The sequence below is a fragment of the Mirounga leonina genome, unplaced genomic scaffold, assembly GCF_011800145.1.
Source record: "Mirounga leonina isolate KUSES-001 unplaced genomic scaffold, KU_Mleo_1.0 Mir_128, whole genome shotgun sequence".
Lineage (NCBI taxonomy): Eukaryota > Metazoa > Chordata > Mammalia > Carnivora > Phocidae > Mirounga > Mirounga leonina.
In genome coordinates, this window is record NW_023270320.1 from 21,827,248 (window position 1) to 21,851,970 (window position 24,723).

Sequence of the window (24,723 nt, forward strand, 5' to 3'; positions counted from 1 at the left end):
CCGTGTTTAGCATGAAATAGAAAAAAAAAAAAAAAAAAAAAGAAAAGTAAATGGATAACCAAGGTACCTGGCTTGAAATTTTAAAAAAGAAATTGCCGTTAGTACATTTAGAATAGGCCTTTTGCATTGACTTGCTTGTTTTAACAGTGAATGCAGTGGAATTTCTGAGGCTAAGTACAGATATCTGCAATTTAAATTGGTTTTAAAGAAGAGAGTTCTAAAGTTCTGCCAATCTTGAACATTTAATGTTTTAAGCAGACTGATTTAACAATGGTAAAGAATATAACATCAACAGGCTGAATCATGCTATTGTGTGGTAAGGGGGAAAAAAAGAGCATTGTAGATTCCCTCGGGCTGCTTCTGGTTACTAGAATATCACTGGGGAAAACAGGAGGTAGGAAACTATTAAAAAGATTGTCATTCACACATATTGCAAATATCATGACACTTTAGGGCTTTTTCCAAGTCTTTACACTCAGGATTGGAGTCACGCTTGCTATTTGTCAACTAAAGCCAGCGGTGATAGCTTCTGGCTGAGTTGAGGATTAATTATTTATCTAGTCCAGGTCCAGAGTCACCTCGTGTGGTATATTCTTATGGTCCAGGTGAATAAAATCACAAAAGCAGCAAACACAGTGTAGAAAGTGGTAGAAAGGCTCACAATGGCTCTTAGGAGAATCACTACAAACTATACCCAATTGATTATTGCCTGGTCTTGAATTTGAAGCTCTCTGGGTGCCACAGGACAATTAACACTTTGCAGTTTTGACGATGAGAGGCATTTTATTTGTTTGTTTGTTTTGAAAAACCAAAGTCCATCAGTGAGCCATACACAGTTATTGTCTGCAATAGACAACAACTGTGATGGGATGGACTCCCATCCCAAGCTGCTCCTGGAGCCATCACTTCTTCTCCCACTGAGCCCCTGACTTCTTAGACTTCCTGCATATCCCTGAGGTTATGAATCCTGCAACACGAGAGTTTAAAATATTTGATTCTCTTCCACATTGTCCTTCCACAAGAAGCACCTGGCATTCATATTCAGTCGCAAAATATCAAGCCTTGATAAGCTCCTCTTCTCCCTATGTAAATTCAAAATACATAAGCAGCACTATAACCAGATATGGAACTTTTATTAATTTTTTCCCTAGGAAATAGAATTTATGGGTTTTATATATAGGAAAATACTTTTTAGAGATGAATTTCCTATTTGGGCTTTTGCACAAGTTTACTATTTTTAATATCATGTACAAGATCAAATAATTCAGGAATTCTTAAATGAGATATACTCCAAGCTGCTAGAGTGGGAACCAAAATAAGTCATTATAGCATAATAGTAGGGGAGATTAGAAAAGAACAAAATGACTTCATACTATTATTTAAAAGGAGAATAAGGGCAACATTGAATAAATTATTTTATCTATATTCTGCCCCATTGTTTCACTGACACTGTTTTCACTAAGGTTGCCTCTAAGTTTCTAGGAATCATAGCTAATGGATTTTTTTTTTTTCTTCTTCTTCTTTTACTTAACTCTCTTGGAGAAATTGACAATGTTCACACTCTTTATATTGAAATTCTTTTCTCTCTCACTTCTCATTCTCTCAGTTCCTTTGAGTTCCATTCTTGTTCTCTGACTGCTTGCTCCTATGTCTACTCAATAAATTTATCTCCATCTGTTTCTTACATGATCCTATTTCCAAGGGTTGAAGCATACACTTTCTTTTCCTTCTATTTTATTGCTTTACTTAGGCAGTCTTGTTCATGCCCATTTTCTTTGATCTACTAGTTTACAGTGATGAGCCCAAATTTATATTTCTATCCAGTATTTTTTCATGTACTCTAGAATCATATATAAAAGGACCTTTTAGACATCCTATGTAATCCTCAGACTCAACATTTCTAAACTGAAACCACTGCCTTCCTCTCTCTCCACTGAGTGCTTCTCCTTCTGGGTTTCTTCTCTCAATTTATGGCACACACACTGATAAAATAGGCCCAACAGTTAACTGCCAACTTTCTCTTCACTCGTACTCTTCTGTGAATAAGCAATAATGTTAATACTATTTATTTATTTATTTATTTAGATGGCTGATCTTATTTATTTGTTACTCTTAGAAAATCTTATTTTTGACTGGATTCAGACTTAGAGGTAGAAGCTCTCAGAGAGGACAGCCTCTGTCACTTGGCAATCTGTTTCTGGAGTTTTTCTTTGGCCTCCTTCATTCTCCTGGCCAAAACTTTAGCATATTCTGCAGCCTCTTCCTAATTTTTCTTAGTACACTGTTTCTTCAAAGCAGTATGTCGATGTTTGTGTTGGAGGACATGTGGAATAACGACATGCTGAATCTTGGGCACTTCAGTTTTAGGTTTCTTACCTTTTTTGTTTAGGGGCTTTCTCACAACATACTGGAGGACATCATGTTCTTTGGGGAGATTGAAAAGTGTGCGTATTCTGCTAGCTCTTTTGGGCCTCAGGCAAGAGGCACAGTAGTATGTGAGTCCAGGAATATCCTTCTCCCCTTTTTTCACAATGACCAAGTTGAGAACACTGAGATTAGCATCCACAATGCAACCCTGAACAGATTTGCTCTTTCTTTCTCCAACACTCTTTGGTCTGTGGCAGGAATGTCCTTACTCAGCAGCAGGCGGACTCAGCCATGGGTTAAGACACCTTGCTTCATGGGGAAGCCATGTTTATCATTCTCACCTGTTTATCCTTGCCACCACTGATTTGGACCGTGTAACCCTTCAATTCTTCACCCAGAGCATCAGCAGCAACTTCTGTGGCCATATGCTTCTCAGAAAAGGTACGAAGTTTATGTTCACTGTCCACTTCAATGAGTTTCTGGCAGCTAGTAGCTGGGAAAGAGATGTTCAGCTTCCTCCTGAAGCAGCCTTCTGCCTCTGTGGCACCACGAAAAAGAACAATGTTAATGCCTTTTAATTAAATATCATATTTTAGTCCTATTTTCACCCTCTCTATTCATGTTGCTACTGGCTTACTTCAGACCTTCCTCATTACTCATATGAACCATTAGCAAATCTGATTCACTCTCTCCATCCTGCCCTCCCCAATCTATCTTCCATGAATCAATCTTATCTTCCTAAAATGGCAATTTGAAATCATTCCCTATGCTTCCTATCTCAATGGCTGCCACAGTCCATAAGTTGTGATTCAAATTTCTTATCATGGCACACATACATGGTAACAACCAGGTACAAAAATAGTCAGTATGTTCTTGTAAAATCAAATTTTGTTCTCTAACACTTCTCTTCCTTTGCCTTTTTAAAGTAAAACAGCTTTTATTTATCTTTAATCTCACCTCAAGTAGTATTTTTTGGAAAAGCCTTCAAGATTCTCTCAAGCTGATGTAGAAGGCCCTTTCCTCAGGCTGTATTAGCAGCAAATTTGTCATAAATTTCTCCACTAGACCATGCAGCACATCGTTTTTCTCTGGCTTGCCTGCTGGTAAGCTACCTGAGTTCAGGGACTAAATCTATCATTTGGTCTATTACTTAGAATTTAGTCCGTATTCAATAAATGTATAATAAATAAGGGAATTAATGAAATTTGTTATTAAAAGTATAGTTATCAACTCTATAGTTTGTATGGATATATAAATAATATATACAACATATATAAAACTTATATTTATATAAGGAGCTATGTAGAAATGTGTTTATGAATGTTATTAAATGAATAGTAAATAAAGGCAATGAGAATTTGTTTTTAAAATGAGCTTTTAAAGATGGATTACATTTTTTGAATAGAAATAGAGAGAAATTTTTCCAGATAGAGAAAGCAGACAATGGCACAGGATAAGTTCAAGTCCAGTGAGTTATTTGATGGGAACATACAAGGAAAATTTTAGAGAAGATTGTAAAGAGAACCACATCACAGAGAGCCTTGAATATGTCATATTTTCTGTGATTTGAAAAAAAAAAAAACCAACAAACAAACTTTAGGATAGACAGTGTTATAGAAATTTTATAGGAAGGTGTTAGTTTCAATCTACCCCTAGAGGCATTAGGTAATATTTGAAATATCCCCAAATAAACAGGCATACATAGACCAGGGTTGCTTATCTGACATTTAAAAGACTGTAACAGGTATTTCACCTTCCAAAGAGAAGTGTTATAAGTAGTTCTATTACCTGTTATCTTGATCAGCGCTACTCATTTTTTAAGTAGCATAAAGAATGCTAGAGATGTATTTTCATTAATAAAGTGTGTCTCATTTGAAATGCATGGATGGACTTGATAAAATATATAATACCTCCACACTTGCACAGCCAAGGCATGAGAATTTAGAGACCTCAGTAGCCTATAATCCTTTGAGCCCTTTCCTGGCTTAGGTTTTCATTCTAACCTATTCTGTCACCTGATTCCAACAACGAAGGTGGCCAAATTTCACCACTGTAATATTGTGCCATTTGCCTCAAGTGAGTGTCATGCGCAAAGTCATAGTTGAAGGGCCAAAAGGGAAGAAAGACCTGAGATATTATTGGTCAGATAACAAAAGATTACATGATAATGCGTTGCCAGGTTGCTGGTACATGTGTGTGGGGAGTCAGGGGCAGAATTACTCTGGAGATGTGATTTCATCCCACTTGCTTATGGTGATGGGGGAGGGAACCTGTATTTCTCAACTATATCTATCTATTAGAGACTGATTATCTCTCCCCTCCCCCAAAATATTAATAAATGTGAAAAGCCAAAGTGGTTTTGGCCAGCACACAACACAGGTTGAGGACTTTGTATGTGTTAGAAAAAGGGAAATCATTGAAGTTTTTGAGCTATCCAGTTACCTTGTGGGTTAGTACATGATGCTTTTGAATCAAGAAAAAAGATTGATCTCTGATAGGAAATTAGTTTCAACCCTTGCTAAACTTAGTGAATTTTTCTGTTATGTAGATATAAATCTGGACTCTATAAATTGGTGTTGATGACTTATTCCAAATCCATAGCTACTTCTACTACAACTACTACTTCTAATCATCATCACAATAATAAATCTCAGAACAAATATCTTTAGAGTTACCACTGGGTCTTTACAACTTTGAAACATTTGTCACTCTATCACGCACACTGTGCAACTAATTGCTGAATAATATTTTTTTGTTTTGCGTTGGGGCTTTAACATTTCGGTTATTTTAAAGCCTTATTCTTCAAACTGTTATGTTGACCAAAACATGTGTTTGTTTCTATATTATCCCTCATTCATCTTTTTATTTATTATCGCTGTCTTTACTTGCTTTAGTATACTTAATTGTAGAGTGAGGCCATTAGATACATCAACCTTGGTAGTTCTTTTCTCAAATCTTGGAAAACAATCCCAAGAACTCTGGTCTAGGAGATGTTTTGCAGTAGTTCACCTGAGACCAATCCTCACTTTCTATTACCTTCTTAAAACAGAGCAGGAGGACTGGGCAGCAAATTAATGAAAAATAATGGTGAATGTGAATAGCTTTTCCAGCTTTCTTTCTTTCTGTGGTTTGATAAGTTTGATCAATGCTAAATTTCTCTGTTGTGGAGTAATGAGCACACAAGCCTAGATCTACCTTGAGAAATGATTAAAATTCAATTAAAGTTAAAACATAAACTTACTTTGCATTAAGGATATAACAAATTTTAAAATTTGTTTTACTACTTTCTGTTAGGCTTCAGATCCCGGAAGCATGGTTATACCTTTAATAACACCAGGCTATATATTTATCTTAAACGTACCAACCTGTTTGGAAGAAAAAGTATCTGAAAAAGATGTTAATTTTCCAGTCTCTGACAAGCTGTCTACCAAATGACTTTCCTGTGACAATAAATAGGTTTCAGTTGACATGTTTATTTACATACTATTTAATACATCTTGTATTGAAAGGAGACAATAACTTGAATCACTGCCAGATTACTTTGCTCTATGCAGATTAGAATATAAATTCAAGACCTCTAATACATAATGGCACTAATCTTTCACTAGTGAATAAAACCCTCCAAATTCTCTATGCCTTACCTTCCTTTTGTTGTTCATTCAAGGGGGATACTGTTCTTTTTTCCTCCTTTTGAAGGGAATAGAGTAACTCCTTTTGAATAAATAGAGAACACAAAGTGTGATGATATTCTGAAATTTATTGCACAGTAGCTTTTCTCTTTCACAAATTTGCAAGTAATAAATTTATGAGAATGTGATTATGGAGGATATTTTTTCTCTTTTTCATATCTCACTATACCTTATTTTGGAAGAGTTATTCTAGGTTTTTGATCTTTTAGAATTCATCTCTCTTCTATGGCTAAAGATCAGCATCAGTATCTTAAAATGTACATTACTAATTGTTTTGCATTTTTTATAAACATGTCTTCTTAAATATATAGGTTGCTTTTATGCTTCATATCAAAATAATCTGAGTAGGTACTTAAATTTAACATATTTGGGACTCTGTGGAGATGAATTTTAGATTCTTAAAATTTTTGTTTGACAGCAGTTTCAGGATTGGCTGAAATATTTCTCTAATAGCAAAAAAATAGTACTTCAGTGGTGTGTCTTATAAATGACCAGTATTAAATTAACTTCTATAATAAGCCTTACTTTTTATTGAGTATAGTAAAGAGGTTCTGGGTTATTATTTCTGGAAAAATGTGGAGGTGTAGACAGTGTAAACACTGCTCTGAGCAACTCTTATCTCTACCACCTTGCTCTCATTATATTTAGACTCTAAATGTGAGGTGAAAGTTTAAACAACTGACCCAAACTGGATAACTGGAGACCAGGAAGATCAATATAGATAATAAAACCCCTACTACCATAGTAATTCTATTATATCAATAAAATATCTTTTTGCAAACAAATTAGTACTTTATGGTACTATTATGCTTTTGTACTCCTTGAGATAAGAATAATCATAGAAAGATCAGTTGCAAAGTTAAAGAAAAGGTGAAACTAGTCACCTTTGGTTGTAGGACTTTTGGTTTTGGTGGGATATCAGCTTTCTACTTTGTGTCTGAAAAGTTGGTATGACTTTTTATAAGACAGCATATATTTCTCAGTCCATATATACCAATTTTTTCCTTCACATCATACCTGAGTCATTTCTCCGAAATCTTTTTCATTTTAAACCACCAGAGTGGGACCATCTTAACCAACATATCTGGTTGATGTAAGCAAATCACATCATTCTTTATGACTTGACTGTTCACACTAGCAAACAAATATTAATTCAGTGACTTTTTTTTTTCCACCAGAAAATTAGGCAACCTATAAGAAGTTTAAGCACTTAGGGAACCTTTCTTGAAATTAAAATTAACTCAGGAAAGTGTATCATTAGAATTCTGAAAAACAATATGAATTTATTGAAAAAGTTTCAACTATAATTTTAGTCTCAATTCACATTAATGGAAAATAAAATTCATAAACGAACCAGGCAGAATGCAATTGAAATACATTTTAATCCAAAAACTGAGGCTCATTTTCAGTTGGTGGCCTCATCTGAACTCTGTAATTTTCTCTTGCCACTTAATGGCTGTACTGAATTCTGTCAGGTGCCTTGTATCACAATTGTGAGCTGTCAAGGTAAGTAAAAGTAGGTATGAAACTTGATAACTTTGGTCAATTACAAGAAAAGTTCTCTAACTGCAATTATGTAGTGAGAAAAGAGTTCACAGCATTAATTCAAAAGGTCCAATCTAGATTATTAGAGGCTCTCAGTCCTGTGAGGGAATTCTTATGTTACTGAGTAGACTTCTGAGCTCATATTTATCCAATACGACAGTGTTTTCATCTTGAATTTTTCATAGTGTGTCTCCATTTAGGCTGACAAACACACACAAAAGATCCATCTTCACAGTAATCAAAGTAATCATGCCTGGCCTTTTCTGCTTTGCAGTGCCATAGATCATGTTGCTATGTACATTACCGACAAGTGCAGATATTAAACTGTGAAAATTAAAACTGTATGGTAGACCCAGAAGAAAATCGGAAAAGGCTTCGAATGACATTGTCTGGCTTATGCAACACCACATGCAAAATTCCTTGAAAGGAGTATAAACATGGAATGAACATGCACAATATTGACATGTGGCTGCCTGAGAAAATCTTTTGTTTCTGTTGTAACTTAATAACAGGACAGATTAAAAAAAATATTTCTATGTATTTAGGTATACATTTAAAACACACCTACCCTCATAAATCTCTTTAACATATAGTTACAGGTACTTTTAAACCTCTACTGATACTTTGATCTAATAATCAGCAGAGGGATTTAGCTGATCAGCCTGAAGTTAGTTTGAAGCTTTCTAAGGACATTTGAAATCCTTTAGGCTCTCAGCTTTGCTGGCCTTTAGTAAGATAGGACTGCTGTTTGCAAATTATTCCCATCTACATACCTCCCACTCCTGCTATACAACAACATCAACATCCCACTAGAGTTATTACTTCTTTGTTTTATAGTGGAATTTGCTCTTTATTTTTTTAGACTTTTGCTTCAGACCATTTAAAAGAAAACATTTGTAAAAATAATAGAGCCACATGGTCTTTCTGTATTTTAAGATAGATTATTCCTTTTTCTTGTGGCTCATATGAGGTTGTAGTAGCAGGTAGAGAATGAAGGTAGATTAATTTTTACTTAGTCATATTTTAGGAAGTATTATTTAACAATTTTTTTTTCATTTTTGTATCTGTATGTATGCAAAGAGTAATTATAAATAAAAAATGACTTTTAAGTGTTATGCAAAAATTCATTGCAGGTAATCATTACAGTTTTGTAGAATATAAAAATTTTAGGATGTTATATGCCAAATTAAGTGTTATGACATCCCCTGGTATGGGACTTCTAAATAAGAATTTATATGGTGATACCAGTCCTCCACTTAGAAAACATTAAGTATTCAAATATTTCATGTAAGGAATGAAGAATTTTTCTATTATTTACATCTAAGAATTAGGTAGGGAAATTGATAAAATCTTTTTCTTAAATTTTAAAATTATCTCAGTTTTTCACACCACATAAAGTTTAAGCCAGGGATACCTTTTAGATTTTGTCTCCATTTCTATTGAAATAACTCTGTCATCTTCAATGCTTCCTCCAATTTTGACTGGGGGACTTTAAGACATCTCATGAGCACAGTTCCTCCCTTAAGACATGCCGTTGGACTGTTTGCTCTTCTGCTGTTCTGACCCAGACTTTCTTCTAGGATGTTTGATGGAAAATCCACTGAGGTCCTAAGGAGTCATAAAGGTACTTTGCTCTCACTGCCCCAAATGCCATTTCCATCAGCTCACAGAGGCCAAGGAAGACCCATGAAGCCATATCAATATGGATCACATGGGAAAATGAGACTCAAAATTGTGGTTTCCCTGACTTTGAGATTTTTAGTGAAAGAGCTCTGTTTTACTTATAGCTGCTGGATTTGAAAAAAAAAAACACAATAATTTCATTACAATGGTACACTCAGAAGGTAGATTTCAGAGAGTTAATGCAATGATGAGTAGAAAAGAAATATGGATGGGTAGAACAAACCCAATTCGCAGTGGCTTATTGGGTTAAAAAAAGAAAAGCCAAGAAAAGAGAATAACGGAAATTTACAAAAGAAGGTGTGGTCAAGAAGAGAGGAAGAAAATGAGACTCAGAGAATTGAAGCCATTTTGCCAGAACCATCCAGCTAGTGATGAAAGAAACAAACTTTGAACCAAGTATTTTCCATCACAATGCTGGCTTTTTGCATTGGCATTAAACTGGTTTCCATAACTTAAAGATTTTTGACATTCATCATAGTTGGTTCAGGCTACTAGAACAAAATACTGTAGGCTGGATAGCTTATAAACACAGAAATTTCTTGGTCCCAGTTCTGGAGATGGGGAAGTCCAAGATCGAGTTGCCAGCAGATTCATTATCTGGTGAGGGTCCTCTTCCTGATTCGTAGGCAGCTGTCTTCTTGTGTGTCCTCACATAGTGGAAGGAACAAGGGAGGTCTCTCAGGGTTCATTTATAAGCACACTAATCCCATTCAGGAGGGCTCCATCCTCAAGACCTAATCACCCCCCAAAGGCCCCAATTCCTAATACCATCACACTGGGGATTAGGATTTCAACATATAAATTTTGGTGAGACAACAACAGTCTATGGCAGCATTTTAGTTCTAGAGAGAGATTTTACATAAAGTTAGTTCGACGAGAAAATACATATAATATAGACAAAGCAAGCATTGTAAGCAAGAAAGGAAAATACTCAAGTAACTGGGTATTTCTGGGAGGGATCTATAAGCCAAATTGTTCATGTGAATATTAGCATGCAATATTGGCTTGGGGTATAGGATTTTATTGCCAGCATGGGGACAGGAAGTGAGATTCTAAGTTTGAGTAGAAGCCAAAACTAAGCTCCCTACATAGGGCTAAGAATCCTAAAGTACTGCTTCCTCTGTGCAAAGGGGCCTAGAAAAAGTGCCCATCAGCCCAGAAAAACATTGTCACCAACACAAAACTGGATCACTAAGCAGTTGCCAATTAATGATATGGAGTCTAATTTTACACAACATACGTGGGAAATGCCTCACTGAGAAACATAAAATTAGCCCAGATTCCTGAGAAGTGTGTAACCCTAACAAGAACAAATGCTACAAACTGGGACATTTCTGATTCAAAGAGAACCATACACATTCCAAGATTACCATAAAAAAATCGCAACTACTACCAGGGAGCAAACTGCTGTGGGTGAGAGCTGGCTGATATAAAAGTAAGGAGTTGATACTCTAAGAATTCAACTTCTGAGGGTTTAAGTCATGTGTATTTGAAATGATCAAAGAAACAGGAAACACACCATTAAATAAGAATGAGACTCTGTTAAAAATAGATTTTCTTTAAAAAAATCACATATTTTAAACATTAGATTATATAGAACTGAGTAAATCATTAGTGGGCTTAATTAATTGGAGTATATATGTGATAAAATCATTGAATATTGATCAGTGATGAAAATATGAAAGAGAATTTGATAACTGGAGGAATAAAGGCAAACTCCAGGCTTTGTCTATTAAAATTCATTGCAGAAATAGGGAATTGAGAAACTGGTGAAGATGCAAAATTCTATGATAATTTGATGAAATTTTTGCAGAACTGAAGAACATGCATGCTCAGATTGAAGGTTTATACTAAGCTCCAAGTACACAATTAAAAACAGGAAAGACTGAGTTTACTGATCATAGAGACTTACTGAAAATTCCCCCAAAATATGCTTCAGTAATTACAAAAACAAAACAAAACAGATGAAATAGATACAAAGCAATTGTACACAAATTGGTAAATGTTGTTATATCTAGATAGGTATTTATTGAAATTAAAAATAACCCCGATGAAAACTTTGATGAAATATTTAAAAAAGATAATCATTAAATACTAGATTTCAAAAGTATAGTGGATGAGGAGAGGGGGGAAAGATGGCAGAAGAGTAGTGGACCCTATTTCAACTGGTCCCTGGAATTGAGCTGGATATCCACCAGACCACTCTAAGCACCCATGAAACCAGCCTGAGATGTAAGAAGATCTGGATCTCTACAAACAAAATATTGCAAGTGGTTGGTTTTGAGGTACGAAGTGGGGAGCCCTGATTCCGCTGGCAGATATCAGAGGATAAATGGCAGCAGGAGGGTGACTGGCCATGGGGATCCTACACCATCGGTGAGCAACAGCCTCACGCGCTGCAGACGGGGCACAGACTCGCAGACCAGTAGCGGTGGGGAAAGGACTGTAAGGCAGCCCCCGGGCCGGAAACCTGGAGTGGCAGGGTTGCGCCTGCGAACTGCAGCCCCCAAGGTGGAAACCCGGAGAGGCAGTGTCCCGCGCACGCAAACTGGGAGTGGCTGGCGGTTTTAGAAGCACAAAGGGCAGAGAGGAGCCCCGACCTGGAGGCAAGACTGGGAGCGCTGTGGAGGGGCACACAATCCAGGACGCTGCAGTTTATAGCAGCACAGACAGAAACAGAGATGGTGTGGCCTGGAGGGCTCACTGAAGAACAGACTGTGATCTCTCCGCTCAGAGGCAGAGGGTTGGAATGGTCTCTTCTGCTCTGACTCGTGGAAGAGACGTGGAAAGCCACCAGGGAAAGCCGCCAGAGAACAAAAGCCCCCAAAACTGATTCCCACTGAGCCCATCCCCCACCAAAGGGGGGCAGGGCAACTCCACCTGAACAGGGTTGCCTGAGTAACAGCGTGGCAGGCCCCTCCCACAGAAGACAGGCTGGGAAAACAAGAGGCCAGCAACCCTAACGTCCCAAGAAAACAAGTGCATCTTGCTTGGGTTCTGGTCAATAATTTGGACGCTATACATTCCCTCAAACACCCGTCAACAGAATGACTAGGAGGAGGAGCCCCCAAAACAGAAAAGTCTCAGAGATTATGACTTATGCTGCAGATTTACAAATGGATGCAGATATAACCAAGATGTCGGAGATGGAATTCAGGCTAGCAATTGTGAAGACAATGGCTAGAATGGAGAAATCAATTAATGGCAGCATAGAGTCTCTAAGGGCAGAAATAAAAGGTGAATTGGCAGAACTTAAAAATGCCAGCAATGAGATCCAATCCAATCTAGATAATCTAACAGCTAGGGTAACTGAGGCAGAAGAGCGAATAAGCGACCTGGAAGACAATATAATAGATAAAAAGGGAAAAGAGGAGGCCAGGGAAAAACAACTCAGAATCCATGAAAATAGAATCAGAGAAATAAGTGACACCATGAAGCATTCCAATGTCAGAATAATTGGAATCCCAGAGGGAGTGGAGAGAGAGAGAGGACTAGAAGATGTATTTCAGCAAATCATAGCTGAGAACTTCCCTAATCTGGGGAATAAAACAAACATTTGAGTCCTAGAGGCAGAGAGGACCCCTCCCAAGATCAAGGAAAACAGGCCAACACCCCGGCATGTAATAGTAAAACTTGCAAATCTTAGAACCAAGGAAACCATCTTAAGGGCAGTTAGGGGGAAGAGATTCCTTACGTACAGGGGATGGAACATCAGAATAACGTCAGACCTATCCACAGAGACCTGGCAAGCCAGAAAGGCCTGGCAAGACATATTCAGGGTACTAAATGAGAAGAACATGCAGCCAAGAATACTTTATCTGGCAAGGCTTTCATTTAGAATGGATGGAGAGATGCAGAGCTTCCACAACCAGCAGAACTGAAAGAATATGTGACCACTAAACCGGCCCTGCAAGAAATATTAAGGGGGGTTCTATAAAAGGAGAAAGACCCAAGAGTGATCTACAACAGAAATTTACAGGGACAATCTATAAAAACATCTTCACAGGCAACATGATGACAATTAATTCATATCTTTCAATAATCACTCTCAATGTGAATGGCCTAAACGCTCCCATAAAACAGCACAGGGTTGCAGATTGGATAAAAAGACAGGACCCATCCATATGCTGCCTACAAGAGACTCATTTTGAACCTAAAGATACATCCAGACTGAAAGTGAAGGGATGGTGATCCATCTTCCATGCCAGTGGACCTCAAAAGAAAGCTGGGGTAGCAATTCTTATATCAGACAAGTTAGATTTTATTTTATTTTATTTTATTTTATTTTATTTTATTTTATTTTATTTTATTTTATTATTTTATTTTATTTATTTTTTTGACAAGTTAGATTTTAAACTAAAGTCTGTAATAAGAGACACAGAAGGACACTATATCATTCTTAAAGGGTCTGTCCAACAAGAAGATCTAACAATTGTAAATATCTATGCCCCCAACATGGGAGCAGCCATCTACATAAGCCAACTGTTAACCAAAATAAAGAGTCATATTGATAACAATACGTTAATTGTAGGAGACCTCAATACTCCACTCTCAGCAATGGACAGATCATCTAAGCAGAAAATCAACAAGGAAACAAGAGCTTTGAATGATACATTGGACCAGATGGACCTCATAGATATTTACAGAACATTCCATCCTAAAACAACAGAATACTCATACTTCTTGAGCACACATGGAACTTTCTCCAGAATAGACCATATACTGGGTCACAAATCAGGTCTCAACCGATACCAAAAGATTGAGATTATTCCCTGCATATTCTCAGACCACAATGCTCTAAAACTGGAACTCAATCACAAGAAAAAAATTGGCAGAAATTCAAACACTTGGAAGCTAAAGACCACTCTGCTCAAGAATGTTTGGGTCAACCAGGAAATCAAAGAAGAACTTAAACAATTCATGGAAATCAATGAGAACGAAAACACATCGGTCCAAAACCTATGGGATATTGCAAAGGCGGTCCTAAGGGGGAAATACATAGCCATCCAAGCCTCACTCAAAAAAATAGAAAAATCCCGAATTCACCAACTAACTCTACACCTTAAAGAATTAGAGAAAAAGCAACAAACGACGCCTAAGCCATGCACTAGAAGAGAAATAATTAAAATTAGAGCAGAAATCAATGAATTAGAAACCAGAAACACAGTAGAGCAGATCAACGAAACTAGAAGTTGGTTCTTTGAAAGAATTAATAAGATCGATAAACCACTGGCCAGACTTATCCAAAAGAAAAGAGAAAGGACCCAAATTAATAAAATTATAAATGAAAGGGGAGAGATCACGACTAACACCAAGGAAATAGAAACAATTATTAGAAATTATTATCAACAACTATATGCCAATAAACTGAGCAATCTGGATGAAATGGAGGCCTTCCTGGAAACCTATAAGCTGCCAAGACTGAAACAGGAAGAAATTGACAACCCGAATAGGCCAATAAAAGTAACAAGATTGAAGCAATGATCAAAAACCTCCCGGGATGCCTGGGTGGCTCAGTTGGTTAAGCGACTGCCCTCAGCTCTGGTCATGATCCCAGAGTCCTGGGATCGAGCCCCGCATCGGGCTCCCTGCTCGGTGGGAAGCCTGCTTCTCTCTTTCCTACTCCCCCTGCTTGTGTTCCCTCTCTCGCTGTGCCTCTACCTCTCTCTGTCAAATAAATAAATAAAATCTTAAAAAAAAAAAAAAAGCCTCCCAAAAAACAAGAGTCCAGGGCCTGATTGATTCTCTGGGGAACTCTACCAAACAGTCAAAGAAGAAATAATACCTATTCTACTGAAGCTGTTTCAAAAATAGAAACAGAAGGAAAACTTCCAAACTCATTCTATGAGGCCAGCATTACCTTAATCCCCAAACCAGGCAAAGACCCCATCAAAAAGGAGAATTTCAGACCAATATCCCTGATGAATATGGATTCCAAAATCCTCAACAAAATCCTAGCTAATAGGATCCAACAGTACATTAAAAGGTCATCCACCACAACCAAGTGGGATTTATCCCTGTGATGCAAGGGTGATTCAACATTCGCAAATCAATCAATGTGATAGAACACATTAATAACAGGAGGGAGAAGAACCATATGGTCCTCTCAATTGATGCAGAAAAAGCATTTGACAAAATACAACATCCTTTCCTGATTAAAACTCTCCAGAGTATAGGGATAGAGGGAACATTCCTCAAGTTCATAAAATCCATCTATGAAAAACCCACAGCGAATATCATCCTCAATGGGGAAAAGCTGAGAGCCTTTCCCTTAAGATCAGGAACACATCAAGGATGCCCACTTTCGCCACTTTTGTTCAACATAGTACTAGAAATCCTAGCAACAGCAATCAGACAACAAAAAGAGATAAAAGGTATTCAAATTGGCAAAGAAGAAGTCAAGCTCTCTCTTTTCGCAGATGACATGATACTTTATGTGGAAAACCCAAAAGACTCCACCCCCAAATTACTAGAACTCATCTAGCAATTCAGTAATGTGGCAGGATACAAAGTCAATGCACAGAAATCAGTTGCTTTCTTATACACTAACAACGCAACTGTAGAAAGAGAAATTAGAGAAATGATTCCATTTACAATAGCACCAAAAACCATAAGATACCTCGAAAACCTAACCAAAGAGGTAAAAGATCTATACTCTAGGAACTACAAAACACTCATGAAAGAAATTGAAGAAGACACAAAAAGATGGAAAAATATTCCATGCTCATGGATCGGAAGAATAAACATTATTAAAATGTCTATGCTACCCAGAACAATCTATACCTTCAGTGCCATCCCAATCAAAATTCCAATGACATTTTTCAAAGTGCTGGAACAAACAATCCTAAAATTTGTATGGAATCAGAAAAGACCCCGAATCACCAAGGAAATGTTGAAAAAGAAAAACAAAGCTGGGGGCATCACGTTGCCTGATTTCAAGCTATATTACAAAGCTGTGATCACCAAGACAGCATGGTACTGGCACAAAAACAGACATACAGACCAATGGAACAGAATAGAGAACCCAGATATGGACCCTCAGCTCTATGGTCAAATAATCTTTGACAAAGCAGGAAAAAACATGCAATGGAAAAAAGACAGTCTCTTCAATAAATAGTGCTGGGAAAATTGGACAGCCACGTGCAGGAGAATGAAACTCGACCATTCTCTAACACCATTCACAAAGATAAACTCAAAGTGGATGAAAGACCTCAATGTGAGAAGGGAATCCATCAAAACCCTAGAGGAGAACATAGGCAGTGACCTCTTTGACATCGCCCACAGCAACTTCTTTCAAGATACATCTCCAAAAGCTAGTGAAACAAAGGCAAAATGAACTTTTGGGACTTCATCAAGATAAAAAGCTTCTGCACAGCAAAGGAAACAGTCAACAAAACAAAGAGGCAACCCACAGAATGGGAGAAGATATTTGCAAATGACACTACAGATAAAGGGCTGGTGTCCAAGATTTATAAAGAACGTCTCAAACTCAACACCCAAAAAACAAATAATCAAGTCAAAAAATGGGCAGAAGATATGAAAAGACACTTCTCTGAAGAAGACATACAAATGGCTAACAGACACATGAAAAAATGTTCATCATCATTAGCCATCAGGGAAATCAAATCAAAACCACACTGAGATACCACCTTACACCAGTTAGAATGGCAAAAACTGACAAGGCAAGAAACAACAAATGTTGGCGAGGTTGTGGAGAAAGGGGAACCCTCTTACACTGTTGGTGGGAATGTAAGTTGGTACAGCCACTTTGGAAAACAGTGTGTAGGTGCCTCAAACTATTAAAATAGAGCTACCCTATGACCCAGCAATTGCACTACTGGGTATTTACCCCAAAGACACAGATGTAGTGAAAAGAAGGGTCATATGCACCCCAATGTTCATAGCAGCAATGTCCACAATAGCCAAACTGTGGAAAGAGCCGAGCTGCCCTTCAACAGATGAATGGATAAAGAAGATGTGGTCCATATATACAATGGAATATTACTCAGCCATCAGAAAAGATGAATACCCAACTTTTACATCAACATGGATGGAACTGGAGGAGATTATGCTAAGTGAGATAAGTCAAGCAGAGAAAGTCAATTCTCATATGGTTTTACTTATTTGTGGAACATAAGGAATAACATGGAGGACATTAGGAGAAGGAAGGGAAAAATGGGGGGGTGATTGGAGGGAGAGATGAACCATGAGAGACTATGGACTCTGAGAAACAAACAGGGTTTTAGAGGGGAGGGGAGAGGGGGGATGGGTTAGCCCGGTGATGGGTATTAAGGAGGGCACGTACTGCATGGAGCACTGGGTGTTATACGAAAACAATGGATCGTGGATCACCACATCAAAAACCAATGATGTATTGTATGGTGACTAACATAACATTAAAAAAAAAAAAAAAAGTCCAACTTCAGGAAACACTGAATTAGCTCTTCAGAGGGTATTATGATGGTAAAGGGATCTGGTTTCTCTGGCTGGGAGTGGGAGATAGGGAGTGGAAAACCTGTCAGTCAGGGATGCCAACTGAGTAAAACAAAGAAGCCCTCCTCTCTGGCAGAAGGCCAGAGGCTGAGGGGAGACCTGGACAGAAGGGAGACTCCTGAGACACCAGGAGTAGCGATAGACTGCTCCCCAGTGTCTGCCTTATGCTCACAATCACCTTTTGTTATTCTCAAGCCTTGTCTTGAGAAGGGGGGTGAAGGAGCCATAGCACAAGACTGTAGTACCCAAGAGAGTGGCCACTACAGAGACAAGAGGCCCAGGGACCGCTGGAGGGAGTCTGTCAGAAGCAAGCAGATCAGCGGGGGTTCCAGGTCCATGTCCTCCGGAAAACCCTGGGAGGGAACTGAGTCTCCTGAAGTCACGCAGGAGGGGAGCTTAGTCAAAAAAAATGAGATTTTATTTTATTATTTTTTATGGAAATGTATGTATTTTTAATTAAAAAATTTTTTTTAGTTCAAGTATAATAAAAAAAAAAAAAGTATAGAGGATGAGAAGTGTATGGAATTGCATTGTTTGGGAAGTTGACCAAAATAGTGAATCACTTCTTTTTAAGTTTTTATTTTAACTCCAGAATCACTTCTACCTTTTAAGAGATAAGTATGGATGTTAAGCATTTAAAGGTAAACCGAAAATGATACTATTTTAATTTCAAACCAGAGAAAGCCAACATGAAAATTAAGAAAATGCAATCTATCCAACAGTGGGCAGTAAAAAGAGACATATAAAAGCAAAGAAAAAGCATGGCAAATTAAAACCCACAAAATAAAGTCGTAGAAATTATGTCACACTATCAATCATAACATATAAACCAGTATTGTATTCTTAATTTAAGGCAGACACTTTATGAATGAATAACAACCACCCAACAATACAGACAGTATAGGGAACATAAATGTTTATCAAAGAGAGGCTGGTGTAGAAAATTGTGGTACATTTGTAAGATGTGTATCAACATAGATAAACCTTGGAAACAATTTAGGAGAGAGGTGAGATGAGAATGTTATATGGCTTAATACTGCCATGAATAAAATTCTAGGTTCACACAATGACTTGCACAGCTCACATTATGTGACCCTTGACTATTCCTGTCTCTTCAAACTTAACTCTTACCACTGTCCCCTTCAATTATGCTGACCTTTTCACAACTGACCTTTTTTTGCAGTATCTGAGCAAGTGTGTCTTCATGTCAGGGCCTTTCAGTTTGCCTGAGATGTTCTTCCTTCAGATCTACACATGACTTGCTTCTTCACTTCATGAGGTCTCTGCTCAAAATCAGCCCTTCAGAGAGGCTTTTCCTCACCACTCTCTATAAAGTGGCATCCCTTGTTGTACTCTATCCATTTATCCTTCCCATGACATTTAATTACTTATTTCTTAATTCATGTATTTTAAAATCATTTTATTCAAGTATGATTGACATATAATTGTATAATTGTACAAACTGTACATTTTTAATTATATAAGTTGTTGAGTTTGGAGACAAGTGTAAGCCATGAAATTGTCACCATAGTCTGTGCCATAAACATATTCATTACCACCAAAATCTTCCTCCTGCCCTATTTAATTATTAATTATTTTGTGACAAAGAATAAAATCTAATATCTATTATCTTAGCAAATTTTTTTATTGTAGCAAATTTTTTAAGTTTACAATACAGTATTGTTAACTAGAGACACTGTGGTGTACAGGAGGAGATCTCCAGGATGTATTCATCTTGCACAACTGAAACTTTGTATCCTTTGGTTGGTGTTTCCCAGTGTTCCCTGGCAACTACCCTTCAACTCTCCGCTTTTCTGAATTTGAGAATTTTAAATTTCTCCTATAAGTGGTATCATGTGGTATTTGTCTTCCTGTGTCTGGCTTATTTCCTTTAGTATAATGTCCTCCAAGTTCATCCATTTTGTTCCAAATAGCAGAATACCTCCCTTCCCCACCGCTTTTTTAAAGCTGAATAATATTCCATTACACACACACACACACACACACCACTTTATTCCTCCATTGTTGGGAATTTCAGTTTCTTTTATATTGTGGCTATTGTGTTTACTGCTGCAGTGAATATGTGAATGCAGATATCTCTTTGAGATGCTGATTTCAATTCCTTTGGATACAGTATATACCCAGATATATTGTTGGATCATATGGTAGTTCTATTTTTAATTTTTTGAGGAATCTCCATACTGTTTTCCACAGTGGCTGCACCAATTTACATTTCCACATTGTCAGCAACTGTGTACAAGGGTTCCCTTTTTTTCTACATTATTGCCAATGCTTATTATCTTTTTTGTGTGTGTGTGGATAATACACATCCTAACTGGTGTGTGGTTCTATCTCACTGTGATTTAAGATGAGGTTATTTATTTGTTTATTTATTTATTTACATTTTCTGCATTAAGTCATAGGATTTTCTTGTATGTTTTGGAAATGAAATCTTTATCAGATATATGGTTTGCATGTATTTTCTCCCATTACATAGGTTGTTGTTTACTTTTGCTGTGCTTTATAGTTTGATGTAAGCCTGTCTGTTTTTTTTGCTGTTGTTGCCTGTGCTTTCATATTTATAAAATAATGCCAAAGATGATGTCAAGCTTTTTTTTCTATGTTTTCTTCTTGGAGTTTTATGGTTTCAGATATAATTTTGAAGTCTTTAATCCATTCTTAATTTGTTTTTGTGTGTGGTGTGATATGAGTCTAATTTTTCTCTTTTTCTTATGGATACCTAGTTTCACAACATCATTTATTGAAGATACTCTCATTTCCCCATTGTATATTTTCGTCACGCTTGTGAAAGATCAGTTATCATATACCATGGCTCAATTTCTGGACTCTGGTTTTATTTCATTGTTCTATATGTCTGTTTTATGTCAGTGGCATATTTTGATTACTATACATTTTTTAGTTTATTAGATATTTCATTCTTTTAATTCTGTTAAATGGGGTTATTTTCTTAATTTTCTCCTCAGGTAGTTTGTCATTAATGTATACAAATGTAACTTTTTTCTATTTTTTTTGGTATCATGCAACTTTGCTGAATTTTATTAAACTTTGCTAGTGTATTAGTTCTAATAGTTTGTGTGTGTGTGTGTCTGTGTGTGTGTGTGTGTTAGGTCCCACTGAGTTAAATGGGATACTGAATTATAGGAAGTTATTCAAATATTATCAAAGATACTTTTCTTAATCTCTCAGAATACTGATCCCTGTGTTTGGCATTGCATAATGGTGGCTGAGTTAATTAATTATCTGGGAAAACTTCTCACTGTGGTGCCTGTCAGCCTATTTTAACTTTATTAATGACATGATTTATCACTAAATGTTGTATCAGTGAGGATGCCTTTTAATAGGATGAAGATATATTTCTAAATTTTTACACCTAAATATTTAAATTTTCAATTTGTTGAGATATAATATTATCACAATGTATATACATTTTCTTTAAACTCCATCTCTTCTTTAATGGAGTCTTAAAGGGTCCTATGTGAAGGAAACATAAAGTAAATAAAAAATATTATCTATTTGGAGTCATATGGCTTTTGATGATCACCTTTTCTTCCTCTATATACTTTTTAAATACGTATTAAATATTTATTAAATATTTATCACCATGTGTATAATGTCCTAAAAGAAATATAAATATGTATACATATCCATATGTGTGTGTGTATATATATCAGGAATAGGAGTGACAGAAAACCCAAAAGATGAGGAAAGTAGTAAAGATTCATGGAGAAGAGAATGTGAGTGAAGGTACGCCAATCTGGCAGAATTTAGGATTAATCCACTCTAAGGACCCAAATTGTTCTGCCAGCATTAAACCATAGAATAATTTTAAATATTTCAGATTGTTGTGGATCTGCCTATGTCTGGGGATAGTAGAGAGATCTGGGCAAAGAAAATGCTTTTAAATTTTGTGCTAGTAACTTGATTAAAAGTAGATACTCAAGATTACAACCAATACATTTTTGAAAATAAGGAAACATAAATGGACATATTTATGCACAACAATATGGACAAAATGTTGTAGCAAGTAGCTATAACTTTATTCATTGCGAGTAAACTATAGAGACCAAGAAGCTCATTGTTTGGTCTAGCTGAGTTTCCACTTGGCTTAATGACTCATAGGTGCCGAAAGCCAACCAGTCTCCTGAAGTACTTTTTTAAAAAGAGCTGCCTACATTCTGCATGGAGCACTGGGTATTATGCACAAACAATGAATCATGGAACACTACATCTAAAACTAATGATGTAATGTATGGGGATTAACATAAGAATAAAAAAATAAAAAAAAAAAGAGCTGCCTGAAGGTGGATGAAGTTTATCACAATACAGTTATTAATCAGTTGGATGTCTTCATTCATTACTTTATCATTTATTTAGCTACAGACTCATTCAGCAAGTAAATGGAGTAGGGCAGTAAGATACAGTGGAATCAGCAAAGATTGATTCAATCATTCCTTCTTCATATTTAGAGTGCATATTATATGGCAGGCCCTGGCACTGTGATGGTAAGTTATGCTCCCTTCCCTTCAAGCAGGTCACTGTCTAAGAGATGACTGATATATAAACATATATTTGAAAAATTGGGGCAAGAGCTAGATATGCTTTTGCATAATGCAGTGGGGTCTCAGGGGAAAGAGGGACCTACATTGTTGTGGGGCTCAGAAGAGACTTCAAAAAGATGACACTATTGTGACATGTTTAGGATAAAGAGACAGTCTTACAAAGGCACAGAGATATAAGAAGACATTGTTGCAACTGAACAATCCAGGAAAAAAATAAATAAATTTCAGGCAATAGAATATAAAATCTTCACAATGAAAATAGTTGCTTTACAATGTCATTTTTAAATTAGGTTATTTGGGTCATAATTAAAATTTCTAATTTATTATCTATTATCTTAACACATAAGAATGCAGAGCTCTTTTTTTTTTTGAAGTATTACAATACTCACAGAAGACTGTTAGGAGGAGATTCCATGTATGTTAAAAATAATTTTACTGAGATAATCTTAGTGTTTGTCAGTGTTTTTCTCCTCTCCTGAAATCCGATTTCTTCAAAAGCAGAACTGTACAAAGCTGAATAATGATTTCTTTTTTTTATTTTTCACAATTTTTCCCCACTACCTATCAGAGAAATGACAGATAATTATTTTCAAAGTATGTCATTAATGGTTGAGAAATTAAATAAGAGAAAGCTTACCAATATTATCATTAATTTAGTGTACAATCTTAGCCCAATTATACTCCACTAGATATATTCTCAGCTGTCTGACAAGAGAACTGAACATCTAAATTAAGGAGACATTACCACTGACCATAGAGCCAAGAGGGGAAAACAAATAAAGGGAAGTCTTGTAATCATCAGTCCACAGGAATGACCTTGGGTTTATGGTCTCACCATGCCAGACATCACATTAACCACAGGTAAAGCAAGGAAAAATAGAGGTAACAATTCTCACCACATATTTCATGGAGATGAAGGTAGAATTAATGAGTAAATGTTAGTAAAACATTTTAAGCTCCTTTGTAGGAGGACACTGTTTAGATATAGAGCAATATTGTTAGTCATTTTAATGGGTTGGGAATTTTTACTGCTTGAGGAAGATACCCTGTATGACTTATGCTGGTCTTGCATTGCTGTATATCCCTTGCCTTACAACACAGCAAAGGTATTTGAAACTTCTAACTTTCTATTATGTCGGAATAGTGGGGACGTGGCTGTCTCAAGTAGGAGCTCTGCACTTAGAGTTCCAAAGGGATAATTTGTTATTGAATGGCTTTTGAATTCCATGGCTATGGGTGTCTGTGTTGAGAGATGTATTATTTATTATTGCTACATACAAAAGAAAATCACAATAAAAAAGGCAAATGCTGAGGGGGCGGAGCAAGATGGCAGAGGAGTAGGAGACCTGGATTTAGTTTCCTCTCAGGAATTCAGCTGGATAGGGATCAAACCATTCTGAACACCTACAAACTCAACAGGAGATCGAAGAAAAGAAGAGCAACAACTCTCTCATCAGAAAAGCGACCACTTTCTGGAAGCAGGGACCCAACAAGCGGCAGATCCGGGGACACTCACCTTCTTCCCCCGGGAGGAGCCACGCGGGAGTGCACCGCAGGGATCTGCTGGTTTGGAGACTCCACCCGGGGTCGGGTGCCGGAGATAGAAACGCGCGGTCACAGGCCGGGTCTTTTCTGATTTGTTTAGAGTATATTTTCTGGGGACGTGGTTACTCTGCTAGCATTTTGTTCTCTCATTAATCTATTCTCCTCTGCACAAAATGACGAGACGGAAAAAATCACCTCAACAAAAAGAACAAGAGGCAGTACCGACTGCCAGGGACCTACTCAATACGGACATTAGTACGATGTCAGATCTAGAGTTCAGAATCATCACTTTAAAGATACTAGCTGGGCTTGAAAAAAATATGGAAGTTATTAGAGAAACTCTTTCTGGAGAAGTAAAAGAGCTAAAATCCAACCAAGTAGAAATCAAAAAGGCTATTAATGAGGTGCAATCAAAAATGGGGGCGCTAACTGCTAGAATAAATGAGGCAGAAGAGAGAATCAGTAATATAGAAGACCAAATGATGGAAAATAAAGAAGCTGAGAAAAAGAGAGATAAACAACTACTGGATCATGAGGGCAGAATTCGAGAGATAAGCGATACCATAAGACGAAACAACATTAGAATAATTGGGATCCCAGAAGAAGAAGAAAGAGAGAGAGGGGCAGAAGGTATAATGGAGCAAATTATAGCAGAGAACTTCCCTAATTTGGGGAAAGAAACAGGCATGAAAATCCAGGAAGCACAGAGAACCCCTCTCAAAATCAATAAAAATAGGTCAACTCCCCGACATCTAATAGTAAAACTTACGAGTCTCATAGACAAAGAGAAAATCCTGAAAGCAGCTCGGGAGAAGAGATAT

At 36.9% G+C, this 24,723-nt stretch overlaps 1 pseudogene; it reads right to left on the reverse strand.

The window, feature by feature from the left end:
* Positions 1–2,122: 2,122 nt before the first annotated feature.
* LOC118009804 lies at positions 2,123–7,082 on the reverse strand (annotated as a pseudogene).
* Between the last annotated feature and the right edge of the window lie 17,641 nt (positions 7,083–24,723).